Raw genomic sequence first — 21,934 nt, 5'->3', positions numbered from 1 at the left:
ACAAAAAACAAAAAACTAGATGTTTAGTCCTAAAGTTGACATTATTTGTTTTCATCCAGAACATTTCCAGTACATTCCTCAGAAAACAGCTCATGGAAACAATGTTGCTTTAGTTTTTGCATGTTAATTACAGTGTGTCCTCTATAACTGAAAACTGAGGTTCCCTGGATATAAAATCCTTAACTCACATTTTTCTTCTTTGAATATCTTAAATATATTACTCCATTTTCTCCTGGCATAAAAGATCACAGTGGAAAAGTCTGATGAAGTCTAAAGAGTCTCCTTAAATATCATATTTTTTATGATATTTGCTTAGTTCTCCACAGATTATTTACTTAGTTCTCCACAGATCTCTTAAGATCTCTTAAATCCCCTCAGGATTTTTGTTTGTTTATCTCTAACGTCCAGTAATTTTACTAGAATAAGTCTTGGTATTATCATTCCAGATCTATATCTTCAGGTCCACGGTATGTTCTTTCCATTTGAGCATCAATAAAAATTAAAAAAAAAAAACCAACAATACATTTAAGCCCATAAAATTATATTTAAAACCAGAAGTTTATAATGATATAAAAAAATCAATTGGAAAAAATCAATTGGTCACCCTTGGAGGAAGACAAGGAACCAACTCATTAGCTTAAAAAACTGGTAAAGGGAAAGAAGCAAGCATTGATCCTGCCTTTTCCACACAAACCCTGGGTAACCAATGAGTACGTCAGAGAAGCATCTACTCATAAAAATATTTTTAACCAATACATTGTTAGACAAAAAGATTGAAAACAAAAAGATTGAAACAGAACACCACCATCTCACATGAAAGCAGTTTTAGTTTAGATTCCGAATCTCTTATGCTGCACTTGAGGTTGGTGGCATGTCATTTAATAAATTTGTAGTCATCAGTTCTCTTAATTGATTAGCCACTGGTGTGAAACAGGGAGGACAGGACAGTTGTGGATAAAAGAATATACTGGCTTCCTTCAGGAAGGCCACGCTATCCAAAATAATCTTGCAATGTTTTTGAAGCCTTATGTAGAGAACATATGAATTGAGAAGAGGTCCGTCCACAACGCCGGCAACATTCCAGCATGTCACATAGACGCCCTTAACATGCATTTCACCCTAAATATAGCTGGCTGCAATGCTATAAAAATAAACATTAACAGGACCCCCTGTGGGCAAGAGCTGGAATCTCCTGGGAGTTATCACGTGCCACGCTGGACTAACGCATTTGATTGTCGCAACAAACCTCCGAGGCATCCTGTTATTTTCCCAGTTATAAATAAATTGTACATTTCTCCCGGGTCTAGCCTATCCCGGAATCAGTTCCACTTTTAAGAGGTGAGAACTTACTGATGACCTTAGCATCAGTAAGACTCGTAAGAGTCTGGAAAGACTCATAAGACTCAAAGACTCATAAGAGTTTGGAAATGTATCCTTAGTTCCTTGTAGGACAAACACGGCAGTAAGGAAAACAGGCGTCAGCCCCAGAAACAAGGGGTGGAGGCTATGGGGAGAGCTCTTGGCCATTTGCAGAAAACCTTACAGACATTGCCAATGGGATAATTTGTAGTTCCTTTTCCTGAAAAATATTTGCAGTGTCCAGAAAGCAGGAAGGAAAAAAAAAAAAAAAAGATACCCTTCTCCCTCTCCTGGAGTGAAGGGAGACGGGAAGGAGGCTTCATAATTTGCCTCATAAAATGTCAGAATCTACTACCCCCAGGGTTAACCGTAAGCGCTGGGAGAGCCGTTACAACGCCCTGGAGGAGATTATTTGCGAACATGGAGCTCCCCACTGAACTGTCCACAGGCGGGGTCCTTCCATGACCCCCACAGAAGATGAGTCACAGTTTTGCAACAGAGCAAAGCATAGAATAGCATTAACAATTTCTGTCTGACCACTTCTGGAACCCAAAGAGATTCACTTACACCGGCACAAATATCAGACAAGAACAGACCTTTACACACTGGAAGGTGAGTAAGTCAGAAATAACAATGAAGCCTGAAAAACAAGAGGAGGGGAGTAAAAGGGAAGGACACAGCAGACGAGGCACAAAAAGAACTTTTTTTCTTTTTTAATTATTTACTCTCGCAAACATCTGTTTTATACTGTCAGTGAAAGTAAAGAACTACCGAACATAAAGCCAAGGATGAAAGATCCGAAACACGAAGAGGCCGAAATGAAAATTGAGAGCGCGTTATAAGGCAGGAATAGAGGGAAACTACGACATAGTGAGATTTAAGGTGACACTGGACGCAATGAAGAGCAGTCTGTCCTGATTCCGGCTCAAGTCATGATCTCTATTTTGGTGGTCTGGAACTGACCAGGCATTTCCAACATATGCCTGTCTTCTGTTGTAGTTGTAAATTTCCTGCTGTGATCTGAATGCTTGTGTCCCCTTCCCAAATCCCTATGTTAAAAATGTAGCTCCCGGGGCGCCTGGGTGGCTCAGTCGGTTGAGCATCTGACTTTGGCTCAGGTCATGATCTCGCGGTTCGTGAGTTCAAGCCCCGCGTCGGGCTCTGTGCTGACAGCTCAGAGCCCAGAGCCTGTTTCAGATTCGGTGTCTCCCTCTCTCTCTGACCCTCCCCTGTTCATGCTCTGTCTCTCTCTGTCTCAAAAATAAATAAACATTAAAAAAAAAATCTAGCTCCCAAGGTGATGGTATTAAGAGGAAGGGCCTTTGGGAGGTGACTAAGTCAGAAAGGCAGAGCAGAGCTCTCATGATTGGGATTAGTTTTCTTATAAAACATACCTCAGCTCTTGTCCTTTGGGCCATGTAAGGGCCATGTAAGGGTCATCTTGGAAGCAGTTCCTCACCAGACACCACATCTGCTAAGATGTACCTTTAGCTTGGAATTCCCAGCCTTCAGGAATCTGAGAAATACATTTGTTATTTATAAGCCAGTCAGTTTATGATATTTTGTTACAGCAGCCTAAATGGACTTGAGAAATGCTTTCAAAATGCGGAAGAAAATATGTTATGAAAGCAATCAGAAAGAAGAAAATAGATTATGAAAAATAGTTTATAATTTAAAATACGGACAGTGTTTCAGTGACATTGGAATCAATATCACAAAGCAAAAATGAACTGCATCAAAAATTTTCTTATGCTTATGACCTGTACCTGCAAATCTGTAGGACAGATGATTAAAAAAATAACGCTCATGGAAGAAACTAACATTTAGATTTATTCCAGTGATTTGGTCGAATTCAAGGATGAAGAAATAATGAAATAGTGGTATAAGCATCCAGGCAGCTATTAGAGAGAGAGAGAGAGAGAGAGAGAGAGAGAAGCTGGACTCCCAATTCTCTTTAACAAATCTGATTGACAAAGAACAAGATACTAATGTCTTTAGAGCTGTGAGTGAAAATACCATGACCAAGAATTCTAAAGATAGACATGTGCAAGCAAGAGGAAGGCACTCACATATGCAAGTACTCTGCATAACCTCTATATACAATTACCTCTGTATACAGAAAAATAACCTCTATATACAACTTTTCCAAAGAGAAAGAAAGAAAGAGAAAAAGAAGATCTATTCTCAAAGTAATAGAAAAACCCAACAGAAAAACTAAAAATCAGGAAATATTTACTATTATAAGGACTGGCAGTGAGATTGAAAATGGTAAAATATAGAATAAATCCAAAAATCTCATATACGTGTCTTATTGTGTGTATCATAAATATTATTTGAAGAAAATAGCTGACCTTGTATTCATTTAAAAAAAAATATTTTAAAGCAATATTAATAAACCAGTCCAGGGGCGCCTGGGTGGCGCAGTCGGCTAAGCGTCCGACTTCAGCCAGGTCACGATCTTGCAGTCCGTGAGTTCGAGCCCCGCGTCAGGCTCTGGGCTAATGGCTCAGAGCCTGGAGCCTGTTTCCGATTCTGTGTCTCCCTCTCTCTCTGCCCCTCCCCCGTTCATGCTCTGTCTCTCTCTGTCCCAAAAATAAATAAACGTTGAAAAAAAAAATTAAAAAAAAAATAGGGGCGCCTGGGTGGCGCAGTCGGTTAAGCGTCCGACTTCAGCCAGGTCACGATCTCAAGTTCCGTGAGTTGGAGCCCCGCGTCGGGCTCTGGGCTGACAGCTCGGAGCCTGGAGCCCGTTTCCGATTCTGTGTCTCCCTCTCTCTCTGCCCCTCGCCCGTTCATGCTCTGTCTCTCTCTGTACCAAAAATAAATAAACGTTGAAAAAAAATTTTTTTTTAATAAATAAATAAATAAATAAAAAGAAAATTCAGTAGAAAGATTGGCAAATAAGGTCAAGAAAATCCACCAAAACATTAAGTGAAAACACAAAGTGTTATGAAATATGAGAGAAAGTGAAAAGACGTGGAAAGGCCAAAGGCCATTAAGGCAACATGTGTCTAACAAGAAAAAAATAGAGAATAGAATGGAATAAAATTTCCTAACGAAAGACACAAGACTTTACAAAGACTGAAAAAAAGACCTTGAGAAATTTCAGAACTACAAAGATGAACAAACTATCCTAAAGCTCTAGAGAGAAAAGAAAGCAGTCGCTCACAACAAAAGGCAAACCCACCTAAACTGAATGGGATACTAGAAAACAATGGGTCGTGCTCACAAGGTACCGAAGGAAAAGCATTTTGAATGCAATGCCTCCTATATTCCACGTAAATCGCAAAACTGAATAGGAAAGTCATTTCAAATATGAAGCGAACGAAAATATGGCATGATTGTGGAATGTGAGGAAATAGTCCATTTTGGCATGACTCTAAGAATATTCCCCTACCGTTAATATAGAGGTTACATGAAGGGACGGTAATTCCAACACACAACTTGATAAAGCCTAGAATACATTTAAATATTCAATACGTACTCTGTAATCGAATTCCACGTGTGTTTGGCCATAAGCTATTAGAGGCAAACTGTACGCAAAATACAGAAGAATTAATTGGGGCTTATCACAGACTGAATTGTATCCCCCTGTTCCTATGTTGAAGCCTTAACCCCCAGCACCTCCGAATGTCACTACATTTGGAGATGGAGCCTTAAAAGGGAGGATTAGGTTAAAATGAGGCCATCGGTGTGGGTCCTAATCCAATATTACTGGTGTCCTTGTAAGATGAGGTGATTCAGACACATGAGACAGACACCAGGGACTCACAAACACAGAGGGAAGGCCATGTGACATTGAGAAGACAGCCATCAGCAAGCCAGGGAGAGAAGCCTCAGAGGAAACCAAGCCTGCAGAGACCCTGATCTTGGACTTCTAACCTCCAGAAGGGTGAGAAAATATATTTATGTTGTTTAGCATCCCCCCACTCCCAGCCTATGGTGTTTAGGATGGAGGGACGCCTGGGTGGCTCAATGGGCTAAGCATCGACTCTTGGTTTCAGCTCAGGCTCAGGTCGTGATCTCTCGGTTTGAGCCCAGCATCAGGCGCTGCATTGGTAGCGCAGAGCCTGCTTGGGATTCTCTCTTTCCCAATCTCTCTTTCCCTCCCCGACTCATGCTGCCTCTGTCTCTCTCAAAATAAATAAACTTAAAAAAACCCGAGGGATGGATTACTGAGCTTGCTGTTATAAATTAAAGAGGTAAAACAGGTGGAAGGAGAGGTGAAGGACAAATGGTAGAAACTCTGATCCCACTTTAGACAGCAGGAAATCAAAACACTATCTAAACATTATAGAACAGAGCATAAAGCTTTAAGCATGTTATTTAAAGTTATAAAGGCAGGAGCGCCTGGGTGGCGCAGTCGGTTAAGCGTCCGACTTCAGCCAGGTCACGATCTCGCGGTCCGTGAGTTCGAGCCCCGCGTCGGGCTCTGGGCTGATGGCTCAGAGCCTGGAGCCTGTTTCCGATTCTGTGTGTCCCTCTCTCTCTGCCCCTCCCCCGTTCATGCTCTGTCTCTCTCTGTCCCAAAAAATAAATAAACGTTGAAAAAAAAATTTTTAATAAAAAATAAAAAAAATAAAGTTATAAAGGCAGCCGTGAGAATAAATAATATAATCAAAACCTGGCGGGGGGAGGGGAGGAATGGAGAGGTGAGGGGTAACGTAGGTGGGCTAAATCCTTATCTTTCTGAGCCCAGAGTCAACAATCATTAAACATTCAACAGATATTTCTTGAACATCTATCATGTATCAACCAGTGTCCCAGACACACGAGATCCACCAACACGCACCCAACTGCTTGCCCTCCTGATGCCTCCATGACAGAGTAGAGAAACAGACAATAATTCATAAGGGGAGACATCACAGAAACCTCTCGGAGACGGGGTAGGGTCACCTTACAGGAGCACTGAACCTGGGTCAAGGCACACGGCCAGCGTGTGACGACTCCACAAAGGGCTCAGGTCGTTGCAAGTCAGTCTTTGGGGTACAGAGTAGAGAGGTATATATGAGGCAAGGGGTGTATCTGGAGGGCCAAGCAAAAGACACTTAAGGCAACATAGTAAGTACGTTATTTAAGCTGTTTGAGGATGATACAAGCTCCGAGAGAAAGGCATGCATGGTGGACTGGATCAGAAATGACAAGGTGTAGAAGGGGACCTATAATTTTAAGTAGATAGGAGTGCTCTGACATATCTCATTGAGAAGATCTTATTTCGGGAAATGCTTGAAGGGAGGCCTGCGTGAGCCTTGTGGGTATCTAGTGCAAAAGTATTCCAAGGAGTGTCGCCAGGGCAAACGTCCAATGATGGAAACATGCCTGAACATAGAACCTAAAAATGACCATTCACCTTCAGCATATGATCGAGATAAGTGTAGGATAACATTTCATTCATTCAACAGCACAGAGCCCGACGCGGGGCTCGAACTCACGGACCGCGAGATCGTGACCTGAGCCGAAGTCGGACGCTCAGCCGACTGAGCCACCCAGGCGCCCCTCATTCAACAGATTTCTACGGAGCACCACCACTAATGTTCCTATCATTCTTCTAGGTCTGAGGATCCAGGATGTCATAACAAGAGGCAAGGTATGAGTTCTCCGGAAGCTCACACGCTCATGGATACACATCAAAGAGCCAAGCCAATGAGGAGATAAACAAGGTGATTTGGCTCATGGTATATAGTCTCTAAGGAAAATAAACCAAGGCAGAAGGAGAAAGGGAGGTCAGAAAGCAGGGGCCGTTTCAGAGTGAGGGGCCCAAGGAAGCGTCTTTGAAGAAATGAGTGACACTAAAACCAAGAGGCAGCCAAAGGGGGATCTGAGCTGAAGGGTTCCAGCCAGAGGGTGAGCAAACACAGAGATCTGGAGAAAGAGCAAGTTTGAGGCACCTGCAAATTGGACACAAGACGGGTTTAAGCAACAAAACTCAAAGCGAAACAAAAGAAATAGTTAAACGTGGGTTGCCTTTAGGATGCAGAACCGTCAAGGAGGAGGAAAAACGGAAGAAACTATTGTTTATGATTTGTCTTTCTGTTCTGTTTGATGAAAGCAAAGACTGCTGAAATATTGCAAGTCGAATAACAATACCAAAATATATAAAGCAAACACAAGATGAACCAGAACAGTACAGAGCAGTGGGAGTTTTTAACACATATCCATCTGCCCTTAAATTAAGGGAGAACCCTGGAGTATTAATATATAGAAGATAAGGATGATCTAATTTCTAACCTTGAATAATAAAAGTTTGAAATATTTGTAACTTTACATAACTTTACATATAAATTGAGACACAACTTTGAGAATCCTAAGGAAGTACTCATGCAATATTGTGTAATGATTATATATAAGGACACAGTAATCATTTATGAGGAATACAAAATCGATTCGTTTCCATGAACCGGTGACCTTTTTCTTTGGCCTAGGCAACTTTGATTTGGGTTTCTGTCCCTTGCCAACTCATTTCTCAAGCCCCCTACCAATGTTTTTGTCTCTAACACTCCTCTGTCCAAACATCAGGTCTTCATTATCCTTCTAACCAGTTTCCTCCCATTTCATGCCACTCACACTCAGTCTTCAATCTCCTTTATTTCATTATCTCTCACCAGATTGTCCTGATATATAAATACAATGAAGTTATTTGACCATTTTAAATGTCATTAGAGAGGCGCGTGGGTGGCTCAGTCGGTTAAGCGTCCGACTTCCGGCTTCAGCTCATGATCTTACGGTTTGTGGGTTTGAGCCCCACATCGGGCTCTGTGCTGACAGTTCAGAGCCTGGAGCCTTCTTCAGGTTCTGTGTCTTCCTCTCTCTCTGCCCCTCCCCCTTGTGCTCTGTCTCTCTGTCTCTCAAAAATAAAGAAGTGTAGGAGATCCTCCTAGGATCCAAACTTCCCCATATGGGCCACAGGATTCTTCCCGACTGGGGCCTTTGACTGCAATACCCTACCACCAATCAAATTAGATTTGTCCTTCAGCCATAACCAGATGTTTTTAATGCCATGCTGTTTCTCTCTTCTGTGCCTCTGTCCCTGCCACTCTTTGTACTTGGAAAATCCTCTCTGCCACCTGCATCTCAGTTCTAAGGAGTGACGACACCCTGGTTAGTGTTAATGGTCACTAAGAAAGAGAGAGAAGCAGTCTGAATCCTCAATGACTGCGGAGAAGGCCAGTCCTTTCGCCCTGACGCTAACCAGTAAATCTTACGGTTTCCCTGACAGCTATCAGTTAGTAAGATTACACATTATAAATTATTAAGACTGGAACGCGGAGAAGCTTATGAGATTGGTTCCCGAAGGGTGGGAGAATTGAGAGAAATTCTTCACGATAACGAGAGAAAGAAGCGAACCGCATGTAGAGAAGAGAAACGTGGCAGGAGAGGGCTGAAATTGAAGTTGCTCCTGATGAGGATACGGGGAAAGTTCAAGGAGCTGGGATGAGAATGAGGGCAAGAAGCCTGAAACCAGAAGTGCACAGTGACCGCAGGCTTTGCAAAGTGAGTCCAGTTCAAGGAGAGGATAAGATCGGTGATCCCTTCAAAGAGTGGCACAGTGATGTCCACACTTCGGTGGACCACGTTGGGAAGCCAAAAGAATTACATAACATACGTTTTGCCCAAGAGTCAAAGCCCTCGTGGGCCTGCTCAACGTACGACATAACGTCCTCAGAACTAGAAAGGGTTCAAATTTCATATAACCTATTCAGTTATGAGGTTAATAATTCATAGGAAAGATATTATCTGAATACACATTTGAAAATGCAACAGATGCTTTAAAAGGGTATTATTTCCTGCACCGAAGATAAAGTCTGACTTAAGAATTCATGTATTAAATGTCACCTTGAAAGCATAAGGACAGCTGCACACACTATTCTATGCAGTCACGAGGAGAAACAATTTGCACTGTGAATGGAATTCAACAGAGACCAAAACAAAACACAAAAAAGTAGCGGCGGTGGGGGGGGGGGGTGCGGGGGGGTGGGGGAGGAAAGGCAGAATCGACATTAATTTATGGAGCTATAAAATACGCTTCTTTGGCAGTAACATGAAAAAAATAACGTTTTTCTTAGAAGAGAGGTAATTTATGTTCATTATAAGAAAAACAAATGAGAAAAAGAAGAAAATTAGAGTAGCTAAGTATCATGGGAGATAGCAATTATACCTATTAACATTTTGATAATTCTCCTTCCACACATTCTTTCTATGCATCTATGTGCCCAAAGTAGCTTACAGACTATACTTAACGCTTGGTAACCTGATTTTTTTACATTTTAAAGTACCAGGAACATTTTCTCCATTAATTATTCTCCTACAGCTTATTTTATGACCACAGTATTTAAATAGAGGTAGTTTGCTTTATCTAAAAAGTACCTATTCTCAAACATTTATAGAGAGTTAACCACTTTTATTACCATATCCCATGTTGTTATGCACATCCTTAGAGTTCACTTTTAAAGTTCCATGATAGGGGCGCCTGGGTGGCTCAGTCAGTTGGGCGTCCGACTTCAGCTCAGGTCACGATCTTGCAGTCGGTGAGTTCGAGCCCTGCGTCGGGCTCTGTGCTGATAGCTCGGAGCCTGGAGCCTGCTTCTGATTCTGTGTCTCCCTCTCTCTCTGCCCCTCCCCTGTTCATGCTCTGTCTCTCTGTCTCAAAAATAAATAAACGTTAAAAAAATTTTTAAAAAACTTCCGTGATAATGTCATTAAGTCAATATCTCTGGAACCATATGTGTGGTGGTCTATTCCCTCGACGTCCATGCCTTCTATAAAATGCTTCTGTGGTCACATAAGTTTAGACGAGAACTTTTTTTGATATTCTCTTGATGTTACAGTGTACATTAACACATTTAAAATTCCGAGAAATGCTTGGGGTGTCTGGGTGGCTCAGTTGGGTTGAGCAGCCAACTCTTGATCTCAGCTCAGATCTCTTCTTTTTTTTTTTTAAGTTTAATTAATTTATTTTTGACAGAGAGAAAGAGAGAGAATCCCGAACAGGCTCCAAACGGTCGGTGCAGAGCCCCATGTGGGGCTCAGTCCCACGAATCGTGAGATCATGACCTGAGCCGAACTCAAGAGTCGGTGTCTTAACCAGCGGAGCCACCAAAGTGCCACTCAGTTCAGGTCCTGATCTCAGGGTTGTGAGTTCAAGGCCCACGTTGGACTCTGTGCTGGGAATGGAGCCTACTTAAAAAAATAAACAATAAAATAAAATTATGAGCAATCCTCTTGCTTAAAATCTATAAAGCTTTTATAAGCCAGCCAAATTGTTTGTTTAAACCACAGAAAACCCTTCATATTCAGGTGCAGCTGTTAATATACTTCAGAAATGTATATCTTACAATTCCTCACAGTGAAATTGTTCAGTTAAAAGGTAAGACCATTTTAAAACTCAGGGTGGGGAGGTGGCTGGTGGGATGGGCTAGATGGGTGATGGGCACTTGTTGGTTTTGAGCGCTGGGTATTGTATGTAAGTGATGAATCACTGGGCTCTACTCCTGAAACGAATACCATACTGTATGTTAATTAACTTGAATTTAAATAAATATTTTTTTAATAAATTTAAAAAAATTAAAAGCTCATGATATCTATTACTTAGGGCCCTTAGTCTTCTCTAAGGGACCCACAGTGTTAACGACTGTCCCTTTCTCCAGACCAATGACAGCAAAGAGGATGGTCATTTGTTTACCTTTGTCAGTTTGAAAGGTGGACAATTGTAACATTTTAATTAACATTTCCTATTTGTTAATGAGCTTGACCTTTCTTACACAGTCATTGGCGATGTATATTTCCTTTTTTGTGCAAATTGCCTATTTTCATGAACTTTGTTTATTTTTCTATTACAGTGATTGTGTTTTCCTTTACTTACTAATAAAGCTCTTTGTGTATAAATAATCTTCATATTTTTCTGTCTTAGCCTTTCAAATATTGTCTCAGATTATTTTCCAATTATGTTTATGATTTTTCACCTTAATTATTTCCTTTCATACAGACAAAACCAGCAAAGATTTTCATGTATGATTTCTGCCTTACTGTCTTAGTAGAAATCTTTCCTCACGTAAAACTCATATAAACTCTATTCAACCAGTAAGAAATACCTTCAGCAAGAAAACCAGATACAGGAGTAATATATCACAATCAATATATTTCCTCTAAAAATATCCTATTTACCATAAAAGGAACATACACTATAAAGTTTCTAGAAATGAACTTTACAAGAAGTATGCAGGACCTTTATGGAAAGTGCTATAAAACTTTATGGAAGGACATAAAAGGAGTACAGAGTAAATGGAGAGACATTATATGCTACTGGGTAGGAAGATTCAGCATTATAAAGACATCAAACTTTCCAAACTAATCTATAAAGTTAATTCAATTCTAATAAAAGTCTCAAAGGAATTTCTTTAATAGAACTTGACAAGCTAATTCTAAAATTAATATGGAAAAGTAAGTGTGTAAGAATGGCCAAGATAATTATGAAGAAGGAAAACAAGCAGGACTGATTTGTCCTACCAAATATTAAGATGGATTATGATATTATGGTAGTTAATGCATGAGACTAGACACATAAATTTTTGAAATAGAATAAAGAGTCCAGAAATAAGTTCGTAAGTATATGGAACATTAGTATACTAGAAATGTGACATTTCCAGTTACTAGGGAAGAATTAACCAAGTAGCGTTGGTACAAGTGATTAGCTTCTTTAAAAGTAAAGTTAGGGGCGCCTGGGTCGCTCAGTCGGTTCAGCATCCGACTTCGGCTCAGGTCATGATCTCTCGGTCTGTGAGTTCGAACCCCGCGTCAGGCTCTGGGCTGACAGCTCAGAGCCTGGAGCCTGCTTTGGATTCTGTGTCTCCCTCTCTCTCTCTCTGCCCCTCCCCTGCTCATACTCTGTCTCTCTCTGTCTCTCAAAAATAAATATTGAAAACCAATTTTTTTTTAAAGTTAGGTCCTAACTCACATCATAGACACACACAAAATAAATAAATAAAAAGAATTAGAAGGAAAATACGGAATATATCGTTTTCTGGTAAAATAGAAAAAGGTCTTCTTAAACAAGAGATAAACAGAATTTATAGATGAACGTTGCTAACCCGGCCATATCAAAATTCAAATACCCCTGCAAATAACTTCATAAAAAAGACATAAAGCACACATAAAGCGTTTTCAGCAAATTGCCACCAAGGACTCTTGTCTCTGACAAGCTCTAAACAAGCTACAAGAACCCAGTTTTCTAGCCCTGCTTACAGATGCTGCTTGCCACAAGACACTAAGCCCGAGGCCAGAAACCACAAGCTCCAAACAAACCCGGTTTTTGACCAGTCTGATCCAGCTCAAATGTTACTAACCCTCCGGATGACCTCCGGATCAATACCAGCCAATGTCGTAACAAAAAACATACTTACCAGCGCCATGACTGCTCCCACTGTGCCCGTTGGAGGGAAGAACAGAGATGGCCCTCTGATTCTGAAAACCCCTCCCACTTCCCAAAAAATCTCCTCCAGTCAGCTTGCTTACTAGCCCCTTAATTACCCTAACGCCATAAAAGCCTGACCAGGAACCCTAACCAGAGAGAAGATGCCTTCAGAGTATGAGCTCCCCTTCTCCATGCTCTGGCCATTAAATAAATTACCGGATTGCCACCAAATGCCATTTGGTTATTTGGTGAACAGTATGCAGTAGGAAAAGAATCTGCCACTTTGGTAACAAAGCGTTACAAAGAAAAGAACAACCGGCGTGACCATGATAGATTAGCTTGTTCAACTCCATTACAGTCCCTTAGAGTCCCTTAGTCACATCACAGACAGGAAAGCTAAGATTGCATTTTCCAGTCTCCTGTACAGTTTGGGTTTGATACACTACCTGGCGACCACTTAAGCATTTACATATTTATGGGATTTGGAAGAAAAAGTGAGGCAGAAGCAGCACTCCTGTTTCTGTTGTTTCTTTGGGAAAGCTCAGCTGTGAGATTCCTGTGCCAGTGGTAGAAAAGGACACAGTGTCAAGGTCCTAAACTCACACACGTGGATAGCACGTACCAAGCACCTTCCGCTTTTCTAGAACGGGTTACAGCCCAGATGGTGTGGTCCAGGAGTCAACCATTCTGGTAATGTCTTCCTCCTGTTTCTTGGACCCAGCAGTTGGGTTAACAGCCCCCTAATTACCCATCTTTCTAACCATTCTTGTATCCTGAACTTGGAAAAGGCAATAGCTCCCTTAATTAGCCACTTTCCCAGTGTTGTTCTAGGATTCATTCCTGGAAGCTTTTATAAAGGCGGCTCCTCCAGCCCTTCCCCCAATTTTTAGAGTACCTAATACACTAAGCGCCTTATATATAAGTAAAATAGTGGTTTCTGTTACGTGCAAGAGAACTGGGGCTGAGAAGGAACTTGGCACCAGAGAAAATGACCATCAACAGAACAAGGACAGGAATCTGGAACTGTTTTCCACCTTTCTTGAAATGAAGGCTTTAAAGTTTGGATTTCAGGGGCACCTGGGTGGCTCAGTCGGTTAAGCATCCAACTTTGGCTCAGGTCATGATCTCACGGTTTGTGAGTTTGAGCCCCGCATCGGGCTCTGTGTTGACAGCTCGGAGCCTGGAGCCTGCTTCCGATTCTGTGTCTTCTGTGTCTTCTTCTCTCTTATGCCCCTCCCCGCCTCATGCTCTGTCTCTCAAAAAAATGAATAAACGTTAAAAAAAAATTTAAGTTTGGATTTCAAAGAGGGGTCAAATAATAATTTAAATAGTTACCCATCATGGCCCCCTGAAATGCAGGTGTGTTGAGGTCAGGACGTAGACCAAATGTGAGCTGCCATAAACAGTGAAATAGTTAAGAATATTAAGATTATAGGGGCGGGCTAGCTATTTCTAACTTCACTGAGAAGTTAGCTGATGGTCCTAAGATAGCATTAATCCCCAGGAACCCAAAAGACCACTGTGCCCACCAGTTTTAGTGAGGGCTTTTAGGATTTAAGTGCTAAAAAGAGTTTTGACCTTATTCCATTTCATAGCAGAATTATTTGACATTTGGCCCATCCTATTTTTATTTCACAATGTATCAGGTGCATCGTTGAATAAGATACATTCAAAAATGTTTCAACCATGTTTATAGCAGCACTCTCAACAATAGCCAAATTATGGAAAGAGCCTAAATGTCCATCAACTGATGAATGGATAAAGAAATTGTAGTTTATATACACAATGGAGTACTACATGGCAATGAGAAAGAATGAAATATGGCCGTTTGCAGCAACGTGGATGGAACTGGAGAGTGTGATGCTAAGTGAAATAAGCCATACAGAGAAAGACAGATACCATATGTTTTCACTCTTATGTGGATCCTGAGAAATTTAACAGAAACCCATGGGGGAGGGGAAGGAAAAAAAAAAGAGGTTAGAGTGGGAGAGAGCCAAAGCATAAGAGACTCTTAAAAACTGAGAACTGAGGGTTGATGGGGGTGGGAGGGAGGGGAGGGTAGGTGAGGGGCGTTGAAGAGGGCACCTGTTGGGATGAGCACTGGGTGTGGTATGGAAACCAATTTGACAATAAACTTCACATATTGAAAAAAAAAATAAACATTAAAAAATTTTTTTCAATAAAAAAAACCAATTTGACAATAAATTTCATATATTGAAAATAAATAAACATAAAAACAAAAAAAACAAAAAACAAAAAAAAATGTTTCAAACAAGCCGTAACATCAAGCAGGACAATAGTTCTCAATAATTAGATGCAAAGTTTATGTAAAATTAATCTTGGCTGGTTTTGTGGATATTAACCATGATCCCGGCCTTCAGTGCTTATGAACAAAGAGGTCAGAGTAGCAGGACTGAAGACCACACCTCAGATCAACAAAATGTACTTCTCCTTTCCAAGAGAGGCCATTCCAAAGGCCATTTTTTGTTGAGGGGGATAATTTTTGAATACTTTTGAAAATCAGAGAGCCAAGTATGTTCACAGGTATGTTCTTTCTCTTCTTGGTGTTATTTGTATTCATTTATTTAAATTTTTTAAGTTTATTTATTTATTTTGAGGGGGAGTGGCAGAGAGCGGGGGGGTAGAGAGAGAATCCCAAGCAGGCTCGCTCCAGGCTGGCATCACAGAGCCCCAGTTGGGGCTCGATCCCACAGACTGTAAGGTCATGACCTGAGCAGAGATCAAGAGTCGGACGTTTAAAGGACTGAGCCACCAGCCGCCCCTGAAATATTTTTAATAAGCATAAAGTTGTTGGGATCTTTTTTCTTTTTGTTTATTCTCTCCCTCAAGTGGAGACAAATTTTTCCTATTTACTGCTGGCAACAGAGACACTATTTGAATTGGTCTTTGTGTCCATTATCCCTTCCTTCACCAACTGTTGAGTACCTTCCTTCATCAAACCATCACTGGAAAGCAAGTGGTTGTGTTGCATTCCAAGTCAAGTGTTTGATTTCTGTCGGGCTTTTACTAGGTGCCCCTTTCATAAACAAAGGTGTCATCTCTCCCCATTGTCAGAGACTCCAGGGGCAGAACCTAGGAATAACATAATTGCTTTTCTCTCCAGTACAAGCCCTTATGGCTGAACCAGGGGTCAGACGGTGGGGATGAGGGTTGGAAGTATCCCTACATTAGCCCAGACTCTGTTTCATGATGTGGATCCCAAGTTGTTGGAGTTTTCAAATTCAGTTCCATCAGCGTTCTATTTTATGAAATTCGTCTATTACACTTAAGAGTACAGCCATGTCTCTACAGATATTTTGAGTTGAAAACCTAAAGACATCTATAGAAGCAGCTAACTAGACAACAATTTACCAATAAATATTTATTACCTCATTTGATGGAGTACCCAATAAGTTATAGATTTTAAGGATTTTCATTTCCGTTGTCCATTTTCAATGGGAGCAACTGCCATTCGGAAGGTTTGTAAATAGTTTCTGCCTCACAGGATTAGGATTGTAATTTGTCCCTGGGACATACTTCCCTGGAACAGGAAATAACTGCCATGAGGGTATGATTTAGACGAGAAGGTAGAAGAAAAGTGCTAACCTACAGTTCCAAGGAAGATTTCCTGAATGCAGAAAAATAGTCTCAATGCAGAAATTTCATATTGATACATAGAGTTTTCTCTTTAATAAAGTGATTGCATTAATAGTTTCCCTTACTGATTAGACACTTTCTGATATGGTCTTGTCTATACGCCTGGTTTCGACCTGATATGAAAATTATGTGTTTGTTTTTAAAAGATGTATTTGTGTCCTTATCTAGGCCATTATTAATGGGAGATTTGGAGCTAAAGCGGAGCTACAATAGGAAGGCCAACCAGGGCTGTTTTTCTTCTCTTGGGCCAGAAAAAGAGCGTGATAAGTTTCTGGCTGGGCAAAAAGCAAACAGTACCGGCCACATAGGTTTCCATGACGGGTGATAAGAATAAGTCAAGTTACCGTGGTAATCAGGCTGCATCCTGTGGAATGGGCTGGAAATATTCTCAGAAAGGGAACTGATACTTCCTTTGCCTATAATTCAGGGGGATTCTCATTGGACCAAAATGAATTTTATTGATTCATCCAGCAAGTATTTATTCAGTGCCTCATCTCTGACAGGCCCTAGTGGGGTGCTGGGTGCCACAGAGGTGACCAAAACGGGCCCTTTTGGGGCTATCGTTCCAGTGGAGGAGATTAAAAAAACAAAAAGAATACTTGGATAATATCACAGGAGGTGATAGTGCTATAAAGAAAAACAAGGAAGGTAGGAAGGATAGAGAATTATGGGTTTGAGAGGAAAGGGGTGTTATATTTTAGGGGGTAGCGAGGACTGTTTTCTCTGATAAAGTGATGTTTGAGGAGGCACCTGTCAAAATTGTGGAGGACAAGTAACTCTGCGGGAAGAACGTTCTAGGCAGAGGAAGCACTCAGTGCTCAGCAAAAGAGCTGCAGAGGAGCATAGCTCCTTTTTGTAAACCAGCTCAAGGACGACAAGGCTGGAACCGTATGAACAAATGGAAGATTGGTAGGAGACAAGGCCAGAAGGGTAGATGAGGGGCAGATCATGAAGGACAAAACAGGCCATGGATAGGACTTGAGATTTTTACCGCACAAGAGATGGGAAGACTTTGGATGAGTTTGAGCAGAAGAGTAACAGAGTGAGCTAAATTGAACACAGAAACCTAATTCCCCCCAATCCTAAATTCTTAGAAATAGAATAAAATATATACTTGTAGAAAGAAGAAATGTATAACACCAGGAAAAAAGAAAGAGTACCACCAGCGAAGTAGAAATTCTGTAAACTTGTTGAAAAATAGAAATCAGACACAGGACAACACCGACAAAGAAAACTATTGCCAAAAACATGTAGCAGAGGCAAGAGTGGAGATGGGAGCGGTTGGAAACAGAAGTTCTAGAAGAAGAGAGTTGGCAAGCAGGATGTTTCCTACCTCGTCCTGAGCTTGTGCTAAGCAGCTGGCAGCAAAGGTACTGACTCCCCCACTACGACAGCAACTAAAACGTGGTTGGGAAACCTGTCCCCTACTCCACTGCACAACGGATAATGGAAACAGAAGTCCCTATATTAGAAACACAAGCTACTAATCTATTCCACGAGAATAATAATCCCACCCTTCTGAAACAATCACTACAAATAACATCCTATGACCCAGATTTCATCCTTAGATGGGCAAACGGGTGTTCCCAAACAAAAAGACGAACAGACAACCAACAATCACTGCCATCTTGAGCAAAAACAGTACTATAAACTAGAGTCCACCTGCTTCGACAACTTGCGGACGAGAAGTGAGGGAAAATGAATGCGGCAGATAAAACAATACTTTTTTTTTTTTTTTCCAACATTTATTTATTTTTGGGACAGAGAGAGACAGAGCATGAACGGGGGAGGGGCAGAGAGAGAGGGAGACACAGAATCGGAAACAGGCTCCAGGCTCTGAGCCATCAGCCCAGAGCCCGACGCGGGGCTCGAACTCACAGACCGCGAGATCGTGACCTGGCTGAAGTCGGACGCTTAACCGACTGCGCCACCCAGGCGCCCCTAAAACAATACTTTTAATCAGCATAACTGACAACTTCATATTTGAGAGGAGAGCAAGCCAGTGAAAAGAAATAACTAGAGATTTTATAAATTTAAAATGTGATTTTCAAACTTTAAATATACATATAGGTGGAAAAAAAGAAAAAGAAATTGAAAAAGTACAAAGGGGATGAATTACACAAGAGACACAACTGAAGAATAAACTAGTAGGTTGGATGACTGAGCTGAGGAATATTCCAAGAGCAAATCCAACAGAGCTAAAACAGATTCAGTATGACCAAAAAGTTAAATGACATAAAAGAAAGACGAAGTCCCAGACTCCACCTAAAAGGAATTCCAAAAGAGAAGAATAGAAGAAATGTTGGAAAAGAAGAAATTTTTAAACATCTACTAGAATAAAATTTCTCAGAGCTGAAGAATCTTTATTTTATTTTTTTTTAAATATTTTTTCAACGTTTATTTATTTTTGGGACAGAGAGAGACAGAGCATGAACGGGGGAGGGGCAGAGAGAGAGGGAGACACAGAATCGGAAACAGGCTCCAGGCTCCGAGCCATCAGCCCAGAGCCTGACGCGGGGCTCGAACTCACGGACCGCGAGATCATGACCTGGCTGAAGTCGGACGCTTAACCGACTGCGCCACCCAGGCACCCCTGAGAATCTTTATTTTAAAGAATGTCAGGCAATTAATGTAAAAGGGCCCACGCCCCATAATTAGATACCTAGAAACAAAATTTCTAAACCCAAAAGATAAAGAGAAAACCAAAGAAAAGAAAGCAAACAGACAAGTTAGTCACTAAAAAAAAGAAACAGACTGTCATGAGGTATTAATATGGTGACATTGAATGTCAGAAGATGTTGGTGTGACTCTTAGGTCTTAAGGAAAATTACATGAGGCTAGAATCTTACGCTCAGTCAAACTAACATTCAAGGAGTAATAAAGATAGTTTCAGATTTATAGGGATTTAGAAATTGACCATTCATGCACCATCCCTAAAAGACTGACTTAGACATAGTGCAGCAAAAACAAAAACAGAAAGAAAGAAAAAGTCACTAAAAAAGAGGATAATTGGGCTTGAGAGGAAATAAATGGTAACAAATAAACAAATGAATCCTATAGTGAAATTTAAATAGTTAGTGATGCATAATGAAAATGTAAATAATAATCTGAATTCAAATAATAATAATAATAATAATAGTAATAACCCTGGAGAAGAAAGAAAGCTGGACTCCAAGGAATGGAAATGTTTGGAGCATTCCCAGGTGTGGAGGTAACTGTGCCCCTTCCAAGGGAAAGCAGGCCTCGAAGTAAATAGGTGGCCCACCTGCTAAGGAACTTTGGCCAGATCCGTCTTGTGGTTTTATTGTTCACATACAGCACCTTTGTATGTTTGTGGCACATCTCTATTGCCCCACACCTTCCGCTAAGCCTTGTGAAAAGTCATAGTCATGGTCTCAGCTATGCTGAGGGGATTGGGAATACTATTCTGTCCCTTTCATGGCCAAGAGAAGGCAAGAGTGAGAGGGAAAGAGGCCAAGAGAGAAACAGAATGAGAGAGAGAGAGAGAGAGAGAGAGCACCAGGTCAGCCATATTAAAAGCTTTCAGAAGCACATGTTGACAAAGTGAGAGGAACAGAAAGATATCTGAGATGCACCCTGAGTTGCAGAAATCACCAGGCTCAGGTAGGGGCTAATTCCAGCAAATTGTTGGGGGCCCTTGCTGGAAAAAGAGGTACAGAAAAGGAAGTATAACCTATTTTGTGGCCACGGACTAGTAACGCAGGGGACTTACCAGGTTACAGTAAGAAATTTTATCCTAGTCCGAGCTTAATTATTCAGGAAGCCACAAACACCACTGAGATCACAAGATGCTCTCAGAAGAGGGAAACTATCATTCCTGCACTCTATGGCTCAATTAGGGAAACCATTAAAGCAGACTCTCATCAATACGAGGCTACCAATGAAACCTCAGGTGTCCCTATTTTCTTGAACCCACATAAATCTGATTACACGCAGACAACATGGGTTATACCAGCTCCTGTTCTGCTCATGGGAGAAAGGACAGGTTGGAGTTCTGCTCAAATAATAATCTGAATTAGAGGGAAAAAGGCTTAAAGCTAGAAACGGAAATATCATTGGGCTCTTATATGTCAAGTCACCCAATCACTTGTTCTTCAGTTGAAAAAATGGAAATTCTTTTAGATAATTAAAGATGCTCTGATTGAAAATTAAAGAGAATTTAATTCTTTAAAAATTAAAGAGAATTTATGGGGCACTTGGGTGGCTCAGTCGGTTGAGCATCCGACTTCAGCTCGGGTCAGGATCTCGCTGTCCGTGAGTTCGAGCCCCGCGTCGGGCTCTGTGCTGACAGCTCGGAGCCTGCAGCCTGCTTCAGATTCTGTGCCTCCCCCTCTCTCACACGCTGTCTCTCTCTTAAAAATAAATAAACATTTGAAAAACATTTTAATTAAAGAGAATTTAATTCTTTAAAAATTAAAGAAATTTAATTCTTTTTTTTTAATTTTTTTTAATGTTTATTTATTTTTGAGACAGAGAGAGACAGAGCATGAACGGGGGAAGGGCAGAGAAAGAGGGAGACACAGAATCGGAAGCAGGCTCCAGGCTCTGAGCCATCAGCCCAGAGTCTGACGCGGGGCTCGAACTCACGGACCGCGAGATCGTGACCCAGGCTGAAGTCGGACGCTTAACTGACTGAGCCACCCAGGCGCCCCAAGAAATTTAATTCTTTAATTAAAAATTAAAGAGAATAAAATGCATTTGCTACATATTGACACCTAAAAAGTAAGAAGCAATAAACAGACATTAGAAATTTTAGGCTATTATTAGGCCTATTTAAAAAAAAAAAAGGATGTGTTGGGGTATCTGGGTTGTTCAGTTCGTTAAGACTGATTCTGGCCCTCAGCTCAGGTCGTGGTCTCACAGTATGTGAGTTGGGAGTCCCACATCGGGCTCTGCACTGACAGCGTGGAGCCTGCTTGGGATTCTCTCCCTCCCTCACTCTCTGCCCCTCTGCCGCTGGCACCCTCTCTCTTTCTCTCCCTCAAAATAAATGAATATACTCAAAAAAATTTTTTAAATAAAAAATAAAAAAAATGATATGTACTCCTATGGCAACAAGTGAACAAAATTCCCTTGCCCTCCTCATCTGCCCTCTTTTTTAGAGTAGCTAATCATGTTTTATAATTTTATTTTGTCTCCTTTGTTGGCTCTTTTAGCTCTCATGTAGTATATAATTATTTATTAATTGCTCTAAGGATTACGACATGCACTGTTAACTTATTTTTTTTTAATTTTTTTTTCAACGTTTATTTATTTTTGGGACAGAGAGAGACAGAGCATGAACGGGGGAGGGGCAGAGAGAGAGGGAGACACAGAATCGGAAACAGGCTCCAGGCTATGAGCCATCAGCACAGAGCCTGACACGGGGCTCAAACTCACGGACCGCGAGATCGTGACCTGGCTGAAGTCGGACGTTTAACTGACTGCGCCACCCAGGCGCCCCAAACTTAAACATATTCTGCACGACCTCATGTATAATGTTATAACTTT

This window comes from Prionailurus bengalensis, chromosome B1 (genome assembly GCF_016509475.1).
Source record: "Prionailurus bengalensis isolate Pbe53 chromosome B1, Fcat_Pben_1.1_paternal_pri, whole genome shotgun sequence".
NCBI classification, from domain to species: Eukaryota; Metazoa; Chordata; class Mammalia; order Carnivora; family Felidae; genus Prionailurus; species Prionailurus bengalensis.
Note: the sequence above shows the minus strand (reverse complement) of the source record.